Genomic DNA, 22809 nt, shown 5'->3' on the forward strand with positions numbered 1-22809 from the left:
ATCTTCTAAATCAAGTAAAATGACTCAAAATAAAGTAATTTAAGCATAACAAAGTCAACTTTAATCATATAAAATGTAATTTACCAAAATTGTGGCCAGTGAAAATGCTGAGTGGCTAGTAACTTTGGAAAACCACTAGCCACAGTGGCTGGTGAGCAAACAAAGTTAATGTCAAGCCCTGTATATATATATATAATAATTTTTTTTTTTTACCGGCCCCCAGATGTGTCCACGACATCGAATCTGGCCCCCTTTTAAAAAAGTTTGGACACCCCTGCCTTATAGAATCGTATACTTTAACTTTTAACCTAATAATCGTCACTTCATGTGGATTAGAATCAGGGACGTGCACAGGGGGGTTGCTCAGGTTGCCCGGGCAACTGCCCATATGCCCTTCTCGACTCACGTTGCCCTTCCGAGGTGGAAAAAAATAAATAAAAAAAATCGTACAATGGATGCAGAATTTCACGTAGGCCTAGATAAAAAAAAATATATATATAATAATAATAATAAAAAAATAATAAAAATAAATCGCAAAGCCTCATTCACTTCCATATTCGGGCACCGTGTATACTACATTTAGTTAAAGAGGCTAAACTGCCTCCCTGCCATAAATATGGTAGAATCATCACTGCTACCACTAAAGATCACTTTATAAATAATCTTCCTGATCAGTTTCATCGCCTTAGCATACCAGACAGCTTAGAAGACCTCGATGTTGCAACAGAAACTATTGCCTCAGTCTTTTCCAGCACATTAGATTCAGTCGCTCCTTTGCGTTTAAAAAAGATTAAGGAATTTAATCCAACACCATGGTACAGTGAGCACACTCGGGCCCTAAAAACTGCAGCCAGAAAAATGGAGCGTAGCTGGAAGAAAACAAAACTAGAAGTATTTCGCATTTCGTGGAGAGAGAAAATGATTGAGTACAGAAAGGCCTTAAAAACTGCCAGATCTGCCTATTTTTCAAAACTCTTAGAAGAAAATAAACACAACCCTAGGTATTTATTTGATACAGTGGCTAAATTAACAAGAAATAAAGCTTCAACTTCTGATGTTCCCAAAGAGCACAGCAGTAATGACTTTATGAACTTCTTTACTTGCAAGATTGATAATATTAGAGAGAAAATTATAACCATGCAACCGTCTACTACAGTATCGTGTCAGACAGTGCATTGTAGTGTCCCTGAGGAAAAATTCATTTCATTTACTGCTTTAGGACAGGAAGAATTGTCTAAACTTGTTAAATCATCAAAATCAACAACATGTTAGACCCTATACCGACTAAGCTATTGAAAGAGATGCTTCCAGAGGTCATAGATCCCCTTCTTAATATTGTTAATTCTTCTTTGTCATTAGGATACGTACCAAAAATCTTTAAGCTGGCTGTTATTAAACCTCTTATTAAAAAACCACAACTTGATCCTAGAGAATTAGTCAATTACAGGCCGATCTCAAATCTCACTTTTCTGTCAAAAATACTAGAAAAGGCAGTTTCATCACAACTATGTTCCTTTTTAGAAAGAAATAGTATCTGTGAAGATTTCCAGTCAGGATTTAGACTGTACCATAGTACTGAGACTGCTCTCATCAGAGTTACTAACGATTTGCTCTTATCATCAGATCGTGGTTGTATCTCTCTATTAGTGTTACTGGATCTTAGTGCTGCATTTGACACTATTGATCACAATATTCTTCTAAATAGACTCAAATTATGTTGGCATTAGTGGAATTGCATTGGCATGGTTCAAATCATACTTATCTGACCGTTATCAGTTTGTAGTAGTAAACGATGAGATGTCATATCGATCACAAGTTAAATATGGAGTACCTCAAGGCTCAGTACTAGGACCGTTGCTTTTTACTCTGTACATGTTACCCTTGGGAGATATCATTAGGAAGCATGGCATTAGTTTTCACTGTTATGCTGATTATACTCAGCTCTATATTTCTTCGCGCCCTGACGAAACTCACCAATTCGCTAAATTAACAGAATGTATAGCTGATATAAAAAACTGGATGACCAGTAATTTCCTACTACTAAATTCAGAAAAAACAGAGATTCTAATTTTTGGACCGAAAACTTCTTCACGCAATAATCTAGAATACTGTCTAACACTTGATGGCTGCTCTGTTAAGTCTTCGTCGTCAGTTAGGAACCTGGGTGTGCTCTTTGATACCAATCTTTCATTTGAAGGCCATGTTACTAGCATCTGTAAAACTGCATTCTTCCATCTTAAAAATATATCTAAACTACGACATATGCTCTCAATGAAAAATGCAGAACAGTTAGTTCATGCGTTTATGACCTCAAGGCTAGATTACTGTAACGCTCTACTGGGTGGTTGTTCCTCCCGCTTGATAAATAAACTACAGCTTCTACAAAATGCAGCAGCTAGAGTCCTTACTAGAACTAGGAAGTATGACCATATTAGCCCAGTTCTGTCGTCACTGCATTGGCTTCCTGTTAAACATTGTATAAATTTTAAAATCTTGTTAATTACTTACAAAGCACTAAATGGTTTAGCCCCCCAGTACCTAAGCGAGCTCTTAATACATTATAGTCCTTCACGTTTATTGGGATCTCAGAATTCAGGCCGGCTGATAATACCTAGAATATCAAAATCAACTGCAGGCGGTAGATCCTTCTCCTATTTGGCACCTAAACTCTGGAACAATCTTCCTAGCATTGTTCGGGATGCAGACACACTCTGTCAGTTTAAATCTAGACTAAAAACGCATCTCTTTAACCTGGCATACACATAACACATTATCAATTTATATTTTCAAATCCGTTAAAGGATTATTAGGCTGCATAAATTAGGTCAGCCGGAACCGGGAACACTTCCTATAACACCAGATGTACTCGTTACATCAGAAAAAGAATGGCATCTACGCTAATATTAGTCTTTCTGTTTATCCCGAGGTTTACCGTAGTCAACCGGATCTGGGCCGTATCCAGATGAGACCAAGGACCGGCGCCATGACACGACCACAACGCAGCCCTGAAGTATCAGCAGAGATCGAGTCGACTAGATCATCCATTTGAAGACATCATTAACACGACGGCCAGTGCCACAGTTCCTCAACAGCAGAGGTGGGTAGTAACGAAGTACATTTACTTCGTTACATGTACTTGAGTAGTTTTTTGGAAAATTTGTACTTTTTAGAGTAGATTGAAATGTGGGTACTTTTACTTTAACTTGAGTACATTTGTAATGAAAAATCTGTACTTTTACTTCGCTACAATGGGCAACGTTCCTCTCGTTACTTTATTTTAATTCAATACTGTAAATGTTAAGAAATGCGTAGTTTATTCCATGCGCACTGTCTCTTTTTTCATGAACGATGCCCCATTCACAAATGAATCACTCTTTTGAGTCGATTCTGTTCAAAGACTTGATCAAACAAGTTGGTAAAGCTGTCTAAATTGATTCGCGAATCAGTTTGAATGATTTGTTCAGTTCCTGCACGCGCTGAATCGTTTGAAGCGGTTTCTCACTCGGAGCGGATGAAGTGGCAGTGGACCTACAGTCAATTAAAAGCAAATCTGCAAATGCATCCAATTGTTTGCCAGCGATGAAGACCTTTATTAGTTGAGCTGCGTATGCTGTCTGTGAACAATTCCACAAGTAGGCCTATCGATTTCATTTGATTTTACTTCATGATACAGCCAATAGCCGACATTTTACAACCAAACAGATTATTACGTCACTATAACAAAAGTATGTAGTATTTCTTTACCGTTTTTATGGGCATATATTTTAATTTATACATTAATTTATACATATACTATTGCGCAATGGCGGCGCCAGCGACCTGTTCGTCTTGAAAATGAACGCTTTGCGTTGACACAGTTAAGCAGTTTACACGCGCCTGCTGAAATATACATTTGATTACATTTTGGAGAACAGACCGAAGAAGATCCGTCAATGTGTATTTGATCATTGTTTGTGTCAAGTTCAGATATGAGCGCGAGCACATGTAAAGAGTTTTCTCTCTTCTTTAAAATGTAACGTTAGCTGTATACGTTATTAATATAGTAACGATACATTCGGGTTACAGATGCTAGAAATAATGCTTGTCTCTTCTATGTTTGTTTGTTGCAAAGATATCTAATTATGATAATAAATTAAATATCTATTTAAATAATAAACATTAAATAATAACATGCTATTGTGTATATATATATATATATATATATATATATATATATATATATATATATATATATATATATATATATATATATACTTTTTTTACTCTTTTTTACTCTCTGGATACTTTTTAACTGTTAGGATTATTACTTTCACTTTTACTTTGAGTAAATATTTCTATAAGTACTTGTACTTTTACTTGAGTACAGTTTTTGGATACTCTACCCACCTCTGCTCAACAGACTGTCCATACCGGCGTGATGAATACGATCCTCAACTGGATGGAACTGAAATATATACTTTGATTGTTGCGATCCTATCAGACTTATGATAGCAACCTGATTGTAACAAAGCACTGTTCGCCAGAGGAGAACTGGCCCCCCGACTAAGCCTCGTTTCTCCCAAGGTTTTTTTTTTTCTCCATCTTAACAACTATCTGCCACCTGTTTGCCACCTGATGTCACCTGATGGAGTTTGGGTTCCTTGCCGCTGTCGCCTTTGGCTTACTTCGTTGGGGACACTTGATATTTGATATTCAATAGTATTCTTGACATTTATTCAACAGTGCTTTGATCTGCCTGCATTGACACTATTATTTAAGAGCTGCTGTAATATATATATATATATATATATATTCGTGTTTTGAAAAGTTCATTTATGTAAGTGAGGATAACAAAATAAAGTAAATTATGACATATTATACCCAATATTATATATATATATATATATATATATACACACATGCATTACTCTGGCTCTGCCCCGGCACGGGTTGTGTCGAGCTATTTATTAGTCTGGCTGTTTGATGAGAATGAGATTAAATGTAGTTGCAATAAACTCTGTAATAATCCGTACAAATGTATCGGATATAATAGTCTACTGTTGCGCTGATTCTGGAGCTGAGAACTGATGGCGCGGCTTGATCTTTGGTTGACCAATCAGCGGAAAGGGGCGTTTTATTCCCGCCCATGTAGAGATCGAATATTCAAGCCGTTTATCCATTTTAGTTTTATTGTTTCTCCATTTGGCGGATTAGAACAAAAATAAAAATATGAAAAAACTACTCGAGATTTGTTTATTTACAAGTATTTACAAGTCTGGGATATGTGGTGCCGTTATCCGTTTTAACAGTCGTCAGAGAAACCCCGAACTACAATTTTATTCGATCCCAAAGGAGTTAGATCGGCGTAATTGTTGGCTTCACTCAGAAAGGACCACACCACTGGCAGCCAAACAGCAACGCACAACATTAATAACAGCTGGGACTGTCATTTACATTATAACGGGAACACTATTGTGATCAAACGTTGTGAATTCTCTGTTGTTGTTTCGGCGTGTTGTTGTGGGAAGAGCGCGTCTACTGGGGTTAAACATTGATTACGTACCTCAGTTCAAGCTTCACTTGTGCATTCGCGTCATTTTGTGCAGATAAAACTCGTAATATTAAATTTATGAAGTATAAGTATCTGATTAATCTCTCTTTTGTTGACGTAAATAACCCGCAGAGCTGATGATCATCTATAGCAGGGGCCTCCAAACTCGGTCCTGAAGGGCCACTGTCCTGCAGAGTTTAGCTCAAACTTGCCTCAACACATCTATCTGGAAGTTTCTAGCATGCTTAAAGCTCAGAATCTTCCTGAAGCAGCGTTTTGAAATCGGCCATCACTATATAAGTCGTTATTTTGTTTTTTTGGCGCACTAAAATATTCTCGTGGCCTTTATAATATTAATATTGAACCACTGTACTCACATGAACTGATTTAAATATGTTTTTAGTACATTAATGGATCTTGAGAGAGGAAATGTCATTGCTGGCTATGGAGGCCTCACGGAGCCATCGGATTTCATCAAAAATATCTTAATTTGTGTTCTGAAGATGAACGAAGGTCTTACGGGTGTGGAACGACATGAGGGTGAGTAATAAATGACAGAATTTTCATTTTTGGGTGAACTAACCCTTTAATTAGACCTTAATTAGCTGTTTCATTTGTGTTTATTTGGGGTTGGAGCTAAACTCTGCAGGACAGTGGCCCTCCAGGACTGAGTTTGGAGACCCCTGATCTATAGCTTCAGCGCGAGCGCTAAAAAAGTAAGGCAATACATTAATATGATCGGGACTGTCTTCTTATACATGATATTATAAGCGTATATACACATGTAATATAACGTTGTGAATTATTTGGGCCTATTTGCTGTGTTTCGCAGTTACAGGAAGAATGCATCCACAACAGGAGCATTATTGACTACATTACTCAAGTTCATCTGTGCGTGATTTTGTGCAAATACTAGTAAATTTTATAAACATTCTTTATAAACCATTTTTATTCTGTATAAATATCATTTATATAGGACGTGTTCCGTTGAGTTAATTAACCTTCGGTTTATGGGTTTTGGTTCTCTTCAGCTTCAGCGAGCGCAGCTCAAAACAGCAATGATTAAGTCACTGAAAATGTTTACTACTGTAAAACTTTCATATTGTTTCAAAAAAAAGAATGCATTATTTTTTAATAACTAGCACTTATATTGTTCTCGTATTATTTTCATAAACACATGGTTTGATTAATAATAAGGATCACGAACAATAACAGATTTTTTCCTCAAATCATCTCATTTCGATAACATTACTGTTTGAGCTAACGTTACGCGCGCTGAATGAACACCCGTAAACTGAAGCGCTTTGATAGAAGGTCAGTTAACTCAACGTAACACATCCTGTATAGGGTAATTCATAGATTTATACAACATAAACATAACATTACACTTATATTTGCACAAAATCATGCACGCATGAACCTGAACTAGTGACGTAGTCAGAATAGCTCCTGTTGTGGATGTGTTCTTCCTGTATAACACGCCGAAACACTAGAATTCACAACATTTTAATACAATAGCATATACAATTAAAACGTTATTAATATGACAGCCACAATCGTAGATAATGTTTTGTGTTGCCGAGCGCTCGCGCTGAAGCTAAAGATGATCATCAGATCAACGAAGCGCTGTTAGTTGCCATCTCCGACACAAAGATGGCGGCGGGAATTGCGGAAGTGACGTCTTTGAAACCCATGGATAAATATTCTTTTAATATCTAAAAACCAAAGCAGCACAAACGATTGAGACTATTTTGCCGACGTTTCGCGTTGGGTGGCGGGCCAGCTTCACAGGTTCAACACCGCCTGCGGGAAGAAGAGAGAAGAAGAAACTAGGACAAAGACCCACAGCCTCAAGAGCACACACACACACACACACACACACACACACACACACACACACACACACACTGCACAGATGCTGAACCTCACGCCTCACGCAGTGGAGGAAAGACCCAGATGACTGCAGAAGAAAGCACTCCCACACAGACTGGCTCCTGAAAGATGGAAAGATGGGTGAAAAACTCCTCTTATGCACACATATAGGGCCTTAACGGTTGGTACAAACAGAGTTCAATTAACAAAAATAATCTCAAAACAAACATCAATATATAACAATCAGCTTAAAACTTATGTGACACAAATAAATAAATCATAAGCAAAACAGCAGGGCCTAGACATCAAAGGTCCATACACAACTCCACAAAGGAAGATCTATCAAACAGAAAAACAAAAACATAAAGCACTTTCATCAGTCTTTAACAAACAATATGAAATCAACACAAATAAAACACCCGTCACAGTGCAAATCTAACAGTGTTGTGACCACTCAAAACACACAGTCCTCCAAATCACTCAATAATTACACAAAGATTATAACTATAACAAACCATCTATTGCTAATGCCTCGTTTCCACTGAGCGGTACGGTTCGGTTCGGTACAGTTCGGTACGGTTCGGAGCGGTACACCTTGATCAGGCTTGCGTTTCCACCGCGAACAGTACCCTTACTTGATAGGCGTGGTGTAGCCGGAAAATAGTGATCGATGTCATTCTCGCGCGAAGAAGAAGAAGAAAACGATATAGTAAACAACAATGGAGGACATACTACAGCAGATCTTGTTCTTGCTTCTCGGCTTGAGGCTGTCTGTCACAAGAAGAAGACGAGCTTTGCATTCGGCGTTTCAGAATACCAAGATCGCAAAGTTCAGACGTCCATGCCGCAGCACCTACCAGCAAGCGGAGGAGAAAACCCGCGTAATTTAAAAACTATTTTACGGTGTCATGAAATGTTTTAAAAGTTTTTCAGGCGAGAATGTAGTTGTTTAAATCTCAAATCTGTGGTTAATTTATAAAGATAGCGCCTATTTGAAAATTTGATCTGACGTTGTCGGAGTTGTGAGATCCAGGCGATCACCGGGTGCTCGGTGCTCATGTACCCAGCCGAGAGCAGCTGTACCTCGGCTAGTCCTTCTGACATTCGCCGCTGGCTCTGATGTCTCTGTAATGGTTAAAAACAAGATATCATTCATCTTGTGTATAACGGGCATTCTTTGGTCTCATGAATTTATAACTTGTTCCCGGGCAAATCGTTTTGGCTGAGGGGAAAGTGAAGTTTTATAACTTTATATATTTATTTAACTTTACCGTTGTAGTGCGCTGTACGTTTGACTGAATTGTTTGCTTGTCTTTATTTCTTATTGTATAGCTTCTCATATTTTATTTATAATGATTATTATTGATAATTAAAACTGACGTTTAACAAAAAGAGAAGGTTGTTTTGTCTTATTTCATTTTATTATAGGCTACATACAGTGAAGATAATCAGAGTACATATGCACATATTGCCTGAACCACACATTAATAGGTTTCATATTTTTTTAAATAAAAACGAAAAGAGGCAGGGTTGTGTTTTATATTTTTTTTGTTATATAGCCTACATGAAGTGAAGATAATTAATGCACGCGTTGCCTGAAACAACATTTGTGTGGCGCCTCTTGTGTTGTCATTCCCCTTGTAGCACGCGCAAGTGACGATTCTCTGTCAACCAATCAACGTTCTGCAGAGCATATCTCCACCCTTTTGGTACGGTACTGTTATGCTTGGTACCGAAAGGGTCCCAAAAAAGTGGTGTGGTACGGTACGGTTCGGAATTAGGGTACCATTCACAACTTTTGACAATGGAAACGGAAAAAAATACGTACCGTACCGTACCGTACCGTACCGTACCGTACTGTACCGCTCAGTGGAAACGAGGCATAACATTCCTCTGACGGACGTAGAGTATCCAAAAACTACTCAAGTAAAATACAAGTACTTAATATTTACTCAAAGTAAGAGTTAAAGTAATAATCTTAATAGTTACTTGAGTAAGAGTAAAAAAGTATCCAATGAATATATATGAGCAATATCACACTCGTAGCCGTGCAATATGGCTGTATATCAGCACGGCTGTGATTCGTCCGTAGGCACGAGGCCGCAGGTAATCACAGAGTGCTGATATACAGCCATATCGCACAGCTACGAGTGTGATATTGCGTTTATACAACAGTTCGACGGCACGAGTGTGTAAATAAATAAGAAATAACAACGGAGCGTCTTTAAAACCCTCTTTTGTGCAGCACTACTTCCTACTTTTTAAAATTCAATTTACCATTTGAAATCAAGCAGACCAAGTAAAAAATTATTATTGCTTCAAACAATGGAATAAAGCTATTCAAAACATCATTCAATGTAAATTGTGATAATCGTAATTAATAAATCGCAATTACAATTTCAAGGGAATAATTGACAATTATGATTTTTGTCATAATCGTGCAGCCCTAACTAGTACACTACCTGTTCTGTTGGAAGGGCTCTGTAATTACTCTGTGGCAAACCCTGTCCCATTTTCCAAGTCATGTGACTGATGCTGACGAACACTGAGACTTCAGGGCCATCTTCACTTCATTTATCAGATTTGGTAGCTCTAGCGACAAAAATATAGCAAAATAAAATATGATAAAGCACTCTCTTACACCCGTTTACCAACTTTCTTACTTTTTTGTCATCATTTCTCAATTTTTCATTCTCCTCCATTTTTTCCAGCCTCTTCTGAGTCTCTGTCAAGGTTGTGTCTTGATACTCATCAACAGACATTCATTCATTTTTCACTGTGGTTTGGGAATCACTGTCCTTTTCCTTTGGGTCTGTCAAGGAACAAGAAACAAGAGATGGAAAGATACGCATTAGATATTGATGGATCCGAAATGGTTTATATTCATTTATGCATGTTCATTTATTCATATTCTATGTACTCACTTAATCATTAATCATTTTTAATCTTTTTATCATCATTTATTGGTTATGAATTTTTAATATTACTTATGATTTCAAGTATTCATATCATCTTACTCGGGTTGCTCACATATAATCACTTATATTCAAGAAGAACCATATATTTACTCCATATTATGCTCTTTTGTTGTTTTGATCTCTATTGTGTTATTTCACCTGTTGAACTGTATGACTTTGATGTTCCAAGTGAACTTAAGTTTCTGGGTAAAAGAGGGTTTGTTATTTTTGTGGTTGAGTTGGGTTTCTGCCAAAATTTTACCAAAGCGTAAATGTTCTAGAATGGATCACATGATGTACTTTTTCTGCAATAATATTTTGTATCTTTGTATTCAAATGAAAGGGAATTTTTCGTCAAATGTTAACTTGTTATTGTAATATTCCGAAGAAGGTGTTACCCCACCCATTTAGATGCTATTTTGGGGTGTTTATGCTCTGTTTGATAATGTCAATTGTCACGAGATCACAAAATTATCCAATGACTGTCAGAATAGCAGGAAACCATCAAATGTCATGAATTTCTTTAAAAATTCCGAGCCATGGAAAGGTTCATTTTGACCTTTCTTATCTATCCAAAACAAGACCTCCGAATGTGATGTAAGTTTTTCCAATCTTTGGGGTATAAAACTTGGCTCATCCTCTCAATTGGTACCTTTTTCCTGCTATCTTGATTGCATCTTGCTGTCTCGTTGGCGCCATTTCTAATGATTTTCTTGCAAATTACTATACTCAGATTTCAGAATGTTCTTATCGTAAATGTTCGATTTCACATTTTAACTTTTATCTTTTGGTTTTATTAAACATTTTCATCATTGATTGGAATTTGCGTGTGAGGTTAATTTTAATTGGAAATGAATAAATAATTTTTCTTCAACGTCATCACGGCCTGGACCTCATTTTCTCCTGAAATCGCACCAGATATCCGTCTTCTTATCTCATTAAATGTAGACAGATGAACATAAATGACTGTACCCTTTAAGGGGAGAGAGGCAGATCTCAAAGGAGATGTGTTAATACATTATTATAAGGATCCACAATTATGCATGTTATGCACATACACACTGGTAATTAATGATTAACTTAACATATAGGCTAGTAAGGGCATATTAACCATTATTTTGCAAACCATATTATTTTTGAGTAGTAAGGTACTTCACCAATTAAATAAACTGAACAATAGAAAGCTAGTAACTACGTTTAATTAGTGCTGGTTTTATTTATAAATTGCTAAAAGTGTGTAACAATATTTGCCCCCTGTTGTAAAGTGAAAGATATATTTAGGTTTATTGACCAGAATAAACTATAATTATCACGTTCACACATAGAAAGATAGGCCTTGCAAAACACGACAATTAACTTTTGATTCAGACATTTCCATAAATCATATGAATATCTCAAATTGACACAATCAAATTAAACATTAACAGGCAGTTATTAAACACACTCACACTCATATATCACTCTTTACCTCATTTCATGACACAATTATCATGTTTACGCGTGTTAGCTTTAGCCCATGTGCTAATCAGTTCAGCTCGCGCTGTGCGCACGCGGCCTACTCAAAACGGCTCAGAATCAATCATTGTAGAAACTTCGACATGTTATTGACATTATATTCGGATTAATATCTGGAATTTCACTCACTAAAGCAAAGTATAATCATATCTTTATTCACACAAGGAAGATTATTACTCACAGCGCTGATGCACTCTGGGATCCGCTCCGTCTCTCTCTTCAGGCTGACGCATCGACTTCAAAAGCTCCGCTTTCAGTGCACTCAATCACATCTCCAGTTAGATGAGTGGATTTTCTGGAGAAACTGTCTGCTCTGTGCTGATCTGCTCTGACTCTCTCTCTCTCTCTCTCTCTCTCTCTCTCTCTCTCATCTGCTCACGCTGAAAGCAGCGCCGGCGCGACCAGTGGGCGGGACTTATGAATGCGCCGCTACTATTGGCTCTTAGGGGTGTCTCTCACTGCAGCACGATCAGTGATTGGATGAATCTCTTTTCCTTCTATAATTTTCTTTCTTTTTCTTAACTTTTTTTCTCTTTACTGGTAGCATAGGTTAACCCGGTTTACATCAATCCATCTGGGCCAGGCAGAAGCAGATCTGATTTCAACCTCTTTTTTGAGTCTTTTGGCTCAGTGTTACCATAATTGTTACAGCCACACCAGTTCATTTGTGTGCGTGTGTAAACTTCTATCTTGATGGTTTTTTCTTGATTTTCTTGATATTTAGCATTTGCGAGAACTTGCTCAGTTTTATAGTCACTCTAGTGTGGGGTGGATGTGTCTGTTTTGCTCTTGATATTTTAGATATTGCTGTGCACTTTTTTCTGCACAGTGGTTGATTTGTAGTTTGTACCACCAAAAGATTCTCAGAGTTTTCGTATTTCCTATTAATTTCCTATGGGGCCATTTTTAACCGCAGAGGAGCAAAGTGTGACTTTTTCTCCTGACCCTTTAACATATCTGAATCATGTCCATGATTTTTGTGTTCACAGAGCTAATGCAACTAAAGTCACCAAGTGTCATCCCATGTTAAAACGTTAACCTAATGAATTAGTTTTGTAATTAAAATGTTAATTTTGTAATTAATATATGTGCTTGTGTGTAGTTTATAAGCGTTTCATCTAAGATTGAAAGTCTATGAATCTACTTTATATGATTGTGACTGACAGGCGTAAAGCTCCACTTAGGACAAGATAAGAGCGAGGGCATGAGTGAAGTACAGCCTTATACTGATGCACTATGTTTTATTCACATCTTAAGAGATATGGTGGACATTCATAGGCCTATTAAATTTGCATTATTTTCCTGTTTTTACATCATGAAAATCTATAAGACTTTAGTTATATGTGGGACATATATGACATATAGGATTGAAAATACATAAATATTATGCAATTTGTATATGCGTTTTTTGCAGCATATACGTCCCTTATAATATTCTGTTGGAACGTATAAGAATCACAGATGTTTTTAACAAAACTTTTACATATAGATTTTTGCTAAAAAAAAAAAAAAAAAAAAAAAAAAAGCTATATTATCTGCCATTTTGGGGTAAAAAAAAATAATCTTAATCTGTATTGTACAAAGCACTATATAAATAAAGATGACATGAATACCTTTTGCTTGCAGTTTAAATGTTTTATTATTCATACCACAATAGTGAATAAGTCTTTATAGACATTTTTAAATTGTCTATTCCTATTAAATGGAAAGGCAATATATTAATCATGTCTGGCAACTTGAAACTAAAAGAACTTGAAAAATAAAATGTTTTATTGGGGTCAACAAAAGTTAAACATTTATGTACACTAAATACATAAAACAATACTGTCACTACATAAAAACTAGCTAGATCAATGCATCTATTTCCATTTGATCAACAGAAAAACATCAGGCTTGAAAGATTTCTTATCCTGTGGCTCCCTCTAGTGGGCACAGCTTTTATCTCTTATTTGCAATGCCTAACAGGTTAGAATTTGCAGTTAGCATCATAAATTCATTCAAGATCCAATCCAAGACACTGTCTACACTGGGGAGAATTTTTGTTTTTCTATTTTTGTCTAGTTTCCAGTCCGAATATCTATAAATTCTTAAATCAAGATGCATTTACTAAATATGCAAAATGACTCGAGATATTATGTCTTTTTTGGGGGGGAGGGGTCAAAATTAAGTGAGTTTTTGCTTAAAACAAGCTATATTATCTACCATTTGGGTAAGAAAAATAATCATAATCTGTATTGTACAAAGCACTATATAAATAAAGATGACATGAAAACCTTTTGATTGCAATTTAAATGTTTTATTATTCATACCACAATAGTAAATAAGTCTTTATAGATATTTTAAAATCGTCTATTCCTATTAAATGGAAAGGCAATATATTAATCATGTCTGGCAACTTGAAACTAAAAGAACTTGAAAAATAAAATGTTTTATTGGGGTCAACAAAAGTTAAACATTTATGTACACTAATTACATAAAACAATACTGTCACTACATAAAAACTAGCTAGATCAATGCATCTATTTCCATTTGATCAACAGAAAAACATCAGGCTTGAAAGATTTCTTATCCTGTGGCTCCCTCTAGTGGGCACAGCTTTTATCTCTTATTTGCAATGCCTAACAGTTTAGAATTTGCAGTTAGCATCATAAATTCATTCGAGATCCAATCCAAGACACTGTCTACACTGGGGAGAATTTTTTTTTTTCTTACTCACTATTTTTGTCTTTTTGTTTCCATTCCAAATATCTATAAATTCTTAAATCAAGATGCATTACTAGATAAGTAAAATGGCATAAGATATTATGTCTTGTTTTCTGTAGTGGGAAAATCAAAATTGAGTGAGTTTTTGCTTGAAACAAGCAAAATGATCTGCCACTTGTAGTAAGAAAATAATCTTAATTCAAAGGGAAAAAAAAATATATATATATATATATTATATATCGTCGCTGCCCGATGAAACTCACGTATGTCCAAAACGGTTACTTTTCAGGAAGTGAAAAAAACACCGTATTTCAAAAGCAGTTGAATGTAGCGTTGTCATACTTGGTACGGCATCTTTACATGTAACCATATTCTTGCCAGTGTAATGATATAATCCACATTTGACCAAAATTGAGTTTAAATGGACATACGTGCATATTTTACAGTAACGGTGGTCGATACGCGTTCTTCCGATCATTAATTAGAATGGCCAAGTCGCGTTTCATATTGACAGATGAATACGCTCAGTTTATTAAATAGCCTACGTCTTAGTTTATTAAATACGCTTAGTTTATTAAATACGCTTAGTTTATTTAATATTAATTATAAATTTATTAAATGTCTCTTGCAAACTATGAAGGGACAATGAATCAATACACTGACATGGTAATGCTAGACAGATACTTTGTTTGCACAGTCCTAGCGTAATTTTGTCACTCCTAGACGTACGTCTGGCGTCAGGGGGGAAACGTTTACTTGAGAACAGTTGTCAAAAACAAACGTTTGCTGATACTTTACCTCACAGTGTTATTCGGCTATCCAGTGCTGAGCTTCGATGAAACTTCACGAGACCGGCGAGATGCTTCCACAGGGCGGGAGATACGCGGCGTGATTGACAGCTTTGACACCAAATGGATATACGTGAAAATCAGATGACATGATTTCACAACTTTTCATTGGCCATTTAGATATGTGAAGCATACTGTATACGGAAATGAACCTGGACATTCAATCCGTAGAAAAATCTCAAAATCGGCAAAATGGACATACGTGGTTTTCATCGGACAGCGACGATATATAGATTATTTTCTTATATATTAACCCCATTGGCATTTTCATTCAACGTGATGGATTTGATCAACATAAAAACATCTGGCTTGAAAGATTTCTTATCCTGTGGCTCCCTCTAGTGGGCACAGCTTTTATCTTTTATTTGCAATGGATTGAAATGTGAGGAATGTACAAAATTTAAAAGAATCTTACAAATATGTGCACACTCAGCATTAAGTTGCATATTTTACCACCCACTTCAAATTCATTTTGCTCCCTCACTCTTTTGTAACTAGGAATTTCAAATATCTCACAAAAATTAACACAGTGAGCATTAAGTTGCATGTTCTTGCTGCCACGTTAATTTATCATGCCCCATCAATCTTTTGTGACTTCCATGTGGACCAGTCAGCACTCACATGTACCCATGGGTCTAGTTGGGATAGAAATGTGATTAATGTACAAAATTCAAAAGAATCTTACACATATGTGCACGTTGAGCATTAAGTTGCATATTTTACCACCCACTTCAAATTCATTTTGCGTATCCATATCCATTCGGTACGTTCATGTACCAATCGGTACGTACATGTACCAATATACCAGTCGGTACGTTCAAGTACCAATCGGTATGTTCATGTACCAGTCGGTACGTTCATGTACCAATGTACCAGTCGGTACGTTCATGTATCAATGTACCAGTCGGTATGTTTATGTACCAGTCTGTACGTTCATGTACCAGTCTGTACGTTCATGTACCAGTCGGTACGTTCATGTACCAATGTACCAGTCGGTATGTTCATGTACCAATGTACCAGTCGGTATGTTCATGTACTGGGTTCGGGAGATAGGGCCCTTTGATTAGGGATGCAAATAGGGCCCTTTGCAGATAGGGCCCTTTGAATATAAGGGTGTTTTGGGTAAAACTGTGGATATCTCGGGAAGGGAAGGTCGTAGCGGCTCGTGCTTCCGGGTGTGGAGAGGTCCTGGCGGGGGCCGTCAGGCGGCCTTGGTCCTGAGGCCTGGGGAGGTTCGGTTCTGAAAGGCACCCTAATCTTTGGAGGGCCGTAGCTTCATCCCAGGGGGCGCTAGAGGCTCGGGGCTGGGCGCGTTGGAAGGGGCCCGTGGAGAGGTTCCTTTGACCCGAGTTTGGTGGCCCTAGGCGGCGTGGTCTCTGAGTTACGGGGGGGGGGCAGATTTTAGCAGAAAATTCCAATATTTTCTGCTAAAATATTGGAATCCTTAGCAGTTTCTAACACATGGCTATTCACAGTTTTATCCAGGAGAGGTTATATCCTGGAATAGATTATAGCTAGATAGAGCACCCTCCACACGAAGATGAGAGGTGGGGGAGGTGGAGGAGAGCACCCTCAGTACGAAGATGAGAGGTGGGGAGACGGAGGAGAGCACCCTCCGTACGAAGAAGAGAGGTGGGGAGGCGGAGGAGAGCACCCTCCGTATGAAGATAAGAGGTGGGGAGGCGGAGAAGAGCACCCTCCGTACGAAGAAGAGAGGTGGGGAGGCGGAGGAGAGCACCCTCCGTACGAAGATGAGAGGTGGGGAGGTGGAGGAGAGCACCCTCCATCAGTGTACGAAGATGAGAGGTGGTGAGGCGGAGGAGAGCACCCTCCATCAGTGTACGAAGATGAGAGGTGGTGAGGCGGAGGAGAGCACCCTCCATTAATGTACGAAGATGAGAGGTGGTGAGGCGGAGGAGAGGAGAGCAACCTCTGTACGAAGACGAGAGGTGGTGAGGCGGAGGAGAGGAGAGCATTCTCTGTACGAAGACGAGAGGTGGTGAGGCGGAGGAGAGGAGAGCATCCTCTGTACGAAGACGAGAGGTGGTGAGGCGGAGGAGAGGAGAGCATCCTCTGTACGAAGACGAGAGGTGGTGAGGCGGAGGAGAGGAGAGCATCCTCTGTACGAAGACGAGAGGTGGTGAGGCGGAGGAGAGGAGAGCATCCTCTGTACGAAGATGAGAGGTGGTGAGGCGGAGGAGAGGAGAGCATCCTCTGTACGAAGATGAGAGGTGGTGAGGCGGAGGAGAGGAGAGCATCCTCTGTACGAAGATGAGAGGTGGTGAGGCGGAGGAGAGGAGAGCACCCTCTGTACGAAGATGAGAGGTGGTGAGGCGGAGGAGAGGAGAGCACCCTCTGTACGAAGATGAGAGGTGGGGAGGCAGAGGACTCGGTGGTGAGGCGGAGAGGAGCAGACTCGGTGGTGAGGCGGAGAGGAGCAGACTCCGCCCGTGTACGAGGATGGTAGGTGGGTTAGGGTCAGTGTGTGTGTCCGGGGTCCTGGAGGTCGGGTTGGGTGGGTTAGGGTTAGGGTGAGTGTGTGTGTGTGTGTGTGTGTGTGTGTGTGTGTGTGTGTGTGTGTGTGTGTGTGTGTGTGTGTGTGTGTGTGTGTGTGTCCGGGGTCCTGTAGGTCGGGTTAGGGTTAGGGTTAGTGTGTGTGTGTGTGTGTGTGTGTGTGTGTGTGTGTGTGTGTGTGTGTGTGTGTGGCCGAGTTGGGGCTCCAAACTTGCGGTGTGTGGGGGTGCCCTCGGGCCCCCTCTGTGCCCGGAGTCTGGAGCTCCAAGTCGGCTCGGTTCCGGAGTTAGAGCCGGTCCGAGTTGTAAGTTCCAGGGCGTATATCTCCGCGGCCAGGGGGAGTTGGGAATCCATATTGCCGGTGTGTGGTGGTCCCCTCGAGCCCCCTCAGGGCCCGGAGTCTGGAGCTCCAATTCGCCTGGGATCCCGGGTGGTGAGGCGGAGAGGAGCGTCGAGAAAAGAGGTATATCTCCGCGACCAGGGGGAGTTGGGGCTCCATATTGCCGGTGTTTGGTGGTCCCCTCGAGACCCCTCTCTGCCCGGAGTCCGGAGCTCCAAGTCGGCTTGGTTCCCGAGATACGGGCGGTCAAAGAACCGACATTTGATCGACCGTATCTCGGCCATCCCGGGGGCCACGAGGCTGGGGCTGGTATCGTTCGAAGCGTCTCGTCGAGATGTAACCGCGTCCCAAATTTGGTGCGGATCGGTGGCGGCGTTCCCGAGTTATTCGCGAAAAACGAAATTGGGCGTTTTAGTTGCCGTCCATAACTCGGCCCCCCGGGGGCCAGGACCCTCCAAACCTCCAGGTATCTAAGCATTCGGTGCGGATCGGTGTTGGCGTTCCAAATTCGCGAGTAAAATATAAAAAGTAAAATATCAGGCCAGGGAAGGCTCCTAGACCCCGGTTTACCTCCTTAGACTCTGGGGGTATGGAGGTCTATTGCAGCACAGAAGTGAGTCTCGGTTACCATCTGGGCTTTAGGAGGGGAGGAGGTCGTGAACGCGGCCGGAGGTCGGGCTCCCTGAGGCGGCCGCGGGGGACCTGCGTGCTGGGGGTCCCCTCCCAGGGTCCTGGTTCCCTGAGGCGGCCTCGGGGGCCATGCCCGGTGGGGGTCCCTGCCGGGTCCCTGGCTCCCTGAGGCGGCCTTGGGGGCCATGCTGGGTGGGGGTCCCTGCCGGGTCCCTGGTTCCCTGAGGCGGCCAGGGGGGTCAGGCCTGGTGGGGGTCCCCTCCCAAGGTCCTGGTTCCCTGAGGCGGCCTCGGGGGCCATGCCGGGTGGGGGGTCCCTGCCGGGTCCCTGGTTCCCTGAGGCGGCCAGGGGGGTCAGGCCTGGTGGGGGTCCCCTCCCAAGGTCCTGGTTCCCTGAGGCGGCCTCGGGGGGGCCATGCCGGGCAGGGGGTCCCTGCCGGGTCCCTGGTTCCCTGAGGCGGCCTCGGGCAGATTACACCGCGGTGGTGGCTCTCTTGAGGTGGTGGTGAGGCGGAAGAGAGCAGACTTTTGTCAAAAAATGACTAAGTGTCTGCGATTTTCAAAGTATGAAAATGGAGTTGGCACCCAAAAGAACCAGGCTGCCAGCCGCAGCCGCCCCAGCCCGGAATGATGACTCGTCCCCGGGTACTGGCGGATCCGCCCGCGATCCGGAAGTCTGGGTCCAGCGCAGGAGTGCCGAAATCAGGCCGTCAGGGTACTAGGGAGGAAGAGCTCTCTCGTACTTTGTCGAAAAAAAATGAGATGTGGTGAGGCGGAGAGGAGAGCAGAGCAGAGCCCCGGAGAGAGGAGAGCCCCTGCCCCTGTTTCCTGGGGAGGGTCTGATAAATACATGGGGGCTCGTGTTGCGTGGCGAGGCCAGACTTGAAGCTCCGAAGTGGGCACAAAGCAGATTCTGCCGCGGTGGTGGAAACCTGGAAGTCTGACCACCTTCCAGGGCTGTTTGTTGCGTGGTGAGGCCGGACTTGAAGCTCCGAAGTGGGCACAAAGCAGATTCCACCCCCCCGCGATGGTGGGAGTCTGGATGTGGTGAGGCGGAGAGGAGAGCACACTCACACCCCGAGTACAAAGATGAGAGGTGGTGAGGCGGAGAGGAGAGCACACTCGAAAAACCCACCTCGGAAAAATTTCAAAGTATAAATTTCGAGTTGACTGGGCAAAAGTTCCAGAGTCCTAGTCTCGCTGGGAACAGCCGGGGAGGAGGTGCCCTCCCTGGGTGAGGCTGGATTCGTCCGCGATATGGAAGTCTGCGTCCTGCGCAGAAGTTCCAAAATCAGGCCATCTGGGTGCTGGGGAGGAGGAGCTCTCGCTCAGACTTTGTAGACAAATGACCATGCGCTCCCTCCCTGGCCCACCCTTGGGACATACGTGTCCCCCAGAAGCGAAAAGACTTATCACGGCTGCTTTGGTGACTTGGTCCCTTTGGGAGCGTGGGAGGGGGGTTCCTTGCCCAGAGTCCTGGTGCCCTGTTGCGGGATGGGGGGCCAGGCCTGGGCGAGGGCCCCTGCCCCTGTTTCCTGGGGAGGGTCTGATAAATACATGGGGGCTCGTGTTGCGTGGCAAGTGCCGGACTTGAAGCTCCGAAGTGGGCACAAAGCAGGTTCCGCCGTGGTGGGGGAAAGCCTGGAAACCTGGAAGTCTGACCACCTTCCAGGGGCTGTTGTTGTGTGGCGAGTGCCGGATGAGAAGCTCAGAACTGGGTGCAAAGCATATTCCACCGTGGTGGTTGATGTCTGGATGTGGTGAGGCGGAGGAGAGCACACAAAGAAACACATCCCATCCCATCCCAACACGGACCATGACACAAGGGCCAGAGGGGGATCGCGTCCCTCCTCGGGTTCGGTACGAGCTTTTTTTTGTTGTTGTTTTGACTGGTAGAGTGGAGCGAGGCGCCAGGGGTAGGCCTCTGTGAGCAGATATTGATCCTCCCCGCCTTGCGCTGTTCTCTGGGGGAGATGGGTGGCCCCCCCCGCTCAAGAGCGGAAAGAAACAAAATCTTTGGCGTGGAGACTCGAAAAACGAAAAGAGTGTTTTGGTGGCGGCACTCTTATGGGGGATGGATATAGTTTGGAGGAGCCTTTGCAGGCGGTCCCCCACCTCGGAGGGATTCCTCCGTGAACAATGAGGTGTCAGAAAAAGACGAGATGAATAAAGGTTGACTCTAGCAAACGGGCTGTGGGGGAGCGCGTCCCTCCCCCCTTCGGGCTCGGTATGGCCGGGACGCCCCCCCCTTTGTTGTTTTATTCTGGCAGATTGGAGCGAGTGTCGCGCCAGGGGTAGGCCTCTGCCCGGTCAGAGACGACCGCCGTGGGCAGAGCGAACCTCCCCGCCTCGCGCTTCGGAGCTTGAGCCAGCGTCGGGGGTGCCACGGCCCCCCCGCGCGGCTCGGGATAAGAGACTCAGACGGCCGGTCCGACTCGAAAGCCCGACGCGTAGGCGTTTGCGACGGCGGCGGGTTCAGACGCTGGGGGCCTCGTCACACCCCCCACGCACGTCACAGAGCCCGCCGTCGCCTGCGCCCCGTAACCGGTACACCCTTCCAGGTTCTACGGCCCCCCTGTAACGGGAGAGGCTCCGCACGCGCCCTATGATCGGCCGCGCCGCCGCCCCTCATGGCGGAGCGAGACCCGAGTGTAGGGAACCCCCGCACGTGTTGCGGTTGTCCTGTCCTCGGCCATCCTTCCCCCCTGGTGTAGTCTCTCTCTCATTAAATCGAATCAGTCGGGCGAGGGGCGGGCTCGCTACATCCATACTTATATGCTTGTCTGTCGCCCGGCGGCCGCTCCGGCGTGCCTCGGGCGGGGGGGACATGGGTGACTCCCCTCGTGAGAGTGGAAAGAAACAAGGAGTTTGGTGTTGAGACTCGATAGACGCGAGCGCCTGGCCCAGGGGCGCTCGGGGGAGAAAGTGATTCGAAGGCGCTCCCCCTCGGAGGAATTCCTCTGTTAATGAGGGAAAGACGGGGTGGCGGAGGCCGTCGCGCCTACCCTGAAAAAAAAAAAAAAAAAGGCGGACTCTAGCAAGTGTTCGGCGGGCCGGGGTGGGGGGAGCGCGTCCCTCCTCCTCCTCTGGCTCGGTATGGCCGGGACGCACCCTTTGTTGTTTTATTCTGGCAGATTGGAGCGAGCGTCGCGCCAGGGGTAGGCCTCTGCCCGGTCGGAGAGACGACCGCCGTGGGCGGAGCGAACCTCCCCGCCTCGCGCTTCGGAGCTTGAGCCGGCGTCAGGGACCCGTCCCTCCGGGGGCTGGCCCCGCGCGGCTCGGGATGAAAGACTCAGACGGCCGGTCTAGCTCGAGCGTCCGCCGCGGTGGCGTTTGCGACGGTGGTTCGGTTCAGACGCTGGGGGCCTCGTGACACCCCCCCACGCACGTCACAGAGCTGGCCATCGCCTGTGCCCCATAACCAGTGCATTCTCCCGGTTTTGTGGCCCCCTGTAACGGGAAAGGCACCGCACATGCCTCATCTCCCAACCCATCTCTCCTTTGTGGTATGGTCTTCTTGTTAAAACCAGAGCAGTGGAGTGCTGGGCTCAGCACCCCAGAGGTTACCATATGGCCAAATGCCTTGTCATCTAATCGTTGGCATGCATGAACGAACGAGATTCCCATTGTCCCTGCCTGCACTCTAGTGAAACCACAGCCCAGGGAACGGGGCTTGGCAGAAAAGTCAGCGGTGAAAGGTCAATACAAAAAAAGGGAGAGTTTGCAGTGATATACTCTCAAACCCTAATGCAGGTGTCCTAAGGTAAAAGTCCCCACAGGGGTAACTGGCTGGTAGTGGCCACAATGTTGGCTTTTCCTATCATGGTGAAGCAGAATTCACCAAGTGTTGGATTGTTCACCCACTAAACACGAACCCCAACTGGGTTTAGACTTTTGTGAG

General features: G+C 43.1%; 1 long non-coding RNA gene across 3 annotated transcripts; it reads right to left on the bottom strand.

Annotated features, from left to right (window-relative positions):
• Nucleotides 1-6092: 6092 nt before the first annotated feature.
• On the bottom strand, nucleotides 6093-12892 carry LOC125248012. 3 transcript variants are annotated; one of them, XR_007180217.1, is made up of 5 exons: nucleotides 12481-12892; nucleotides 12056-12404; nucleotides 10066-10214; nucleotides 9865-9994; nucleotides 6093-7524 (listed from the first exon to the last, which is right to left on the bottom strand). It is a non-coding gene; the product is annotated as an uncharacterized LOC125248012 (long non-coding RNA). The 3 variants fall into 3 exon arrangements; XR_007180218.1 differs by having other exon boundaries at nucleotides 6093-7333; nucleotides 7467-7524; nucleotides 12056-12892; XR_007180216.1 differs by having other exon boundaries at nucleotides 12056-12892.
• Nucleotides 12893-22809: the final 9917 nt, after the last annotated feature.

The sequence above is a fragment of the Megalobrama amblycephala genome, linkage group LG15 (assembly GCF_018812025.1).
Source record: "Megalobrama amblycephala isolate DHTTF-2021 linkage group LG15, ASM1881202v1, whole genome shotgun sequence".
NCBI classification, from domain to species: domain Eukaryota; kingdom Metazoa; phylum Chordata; class Actinopteri; order Cypriniformes; family Xenocyprididae; genus Megalobrama; species Megalobrama amblycephala.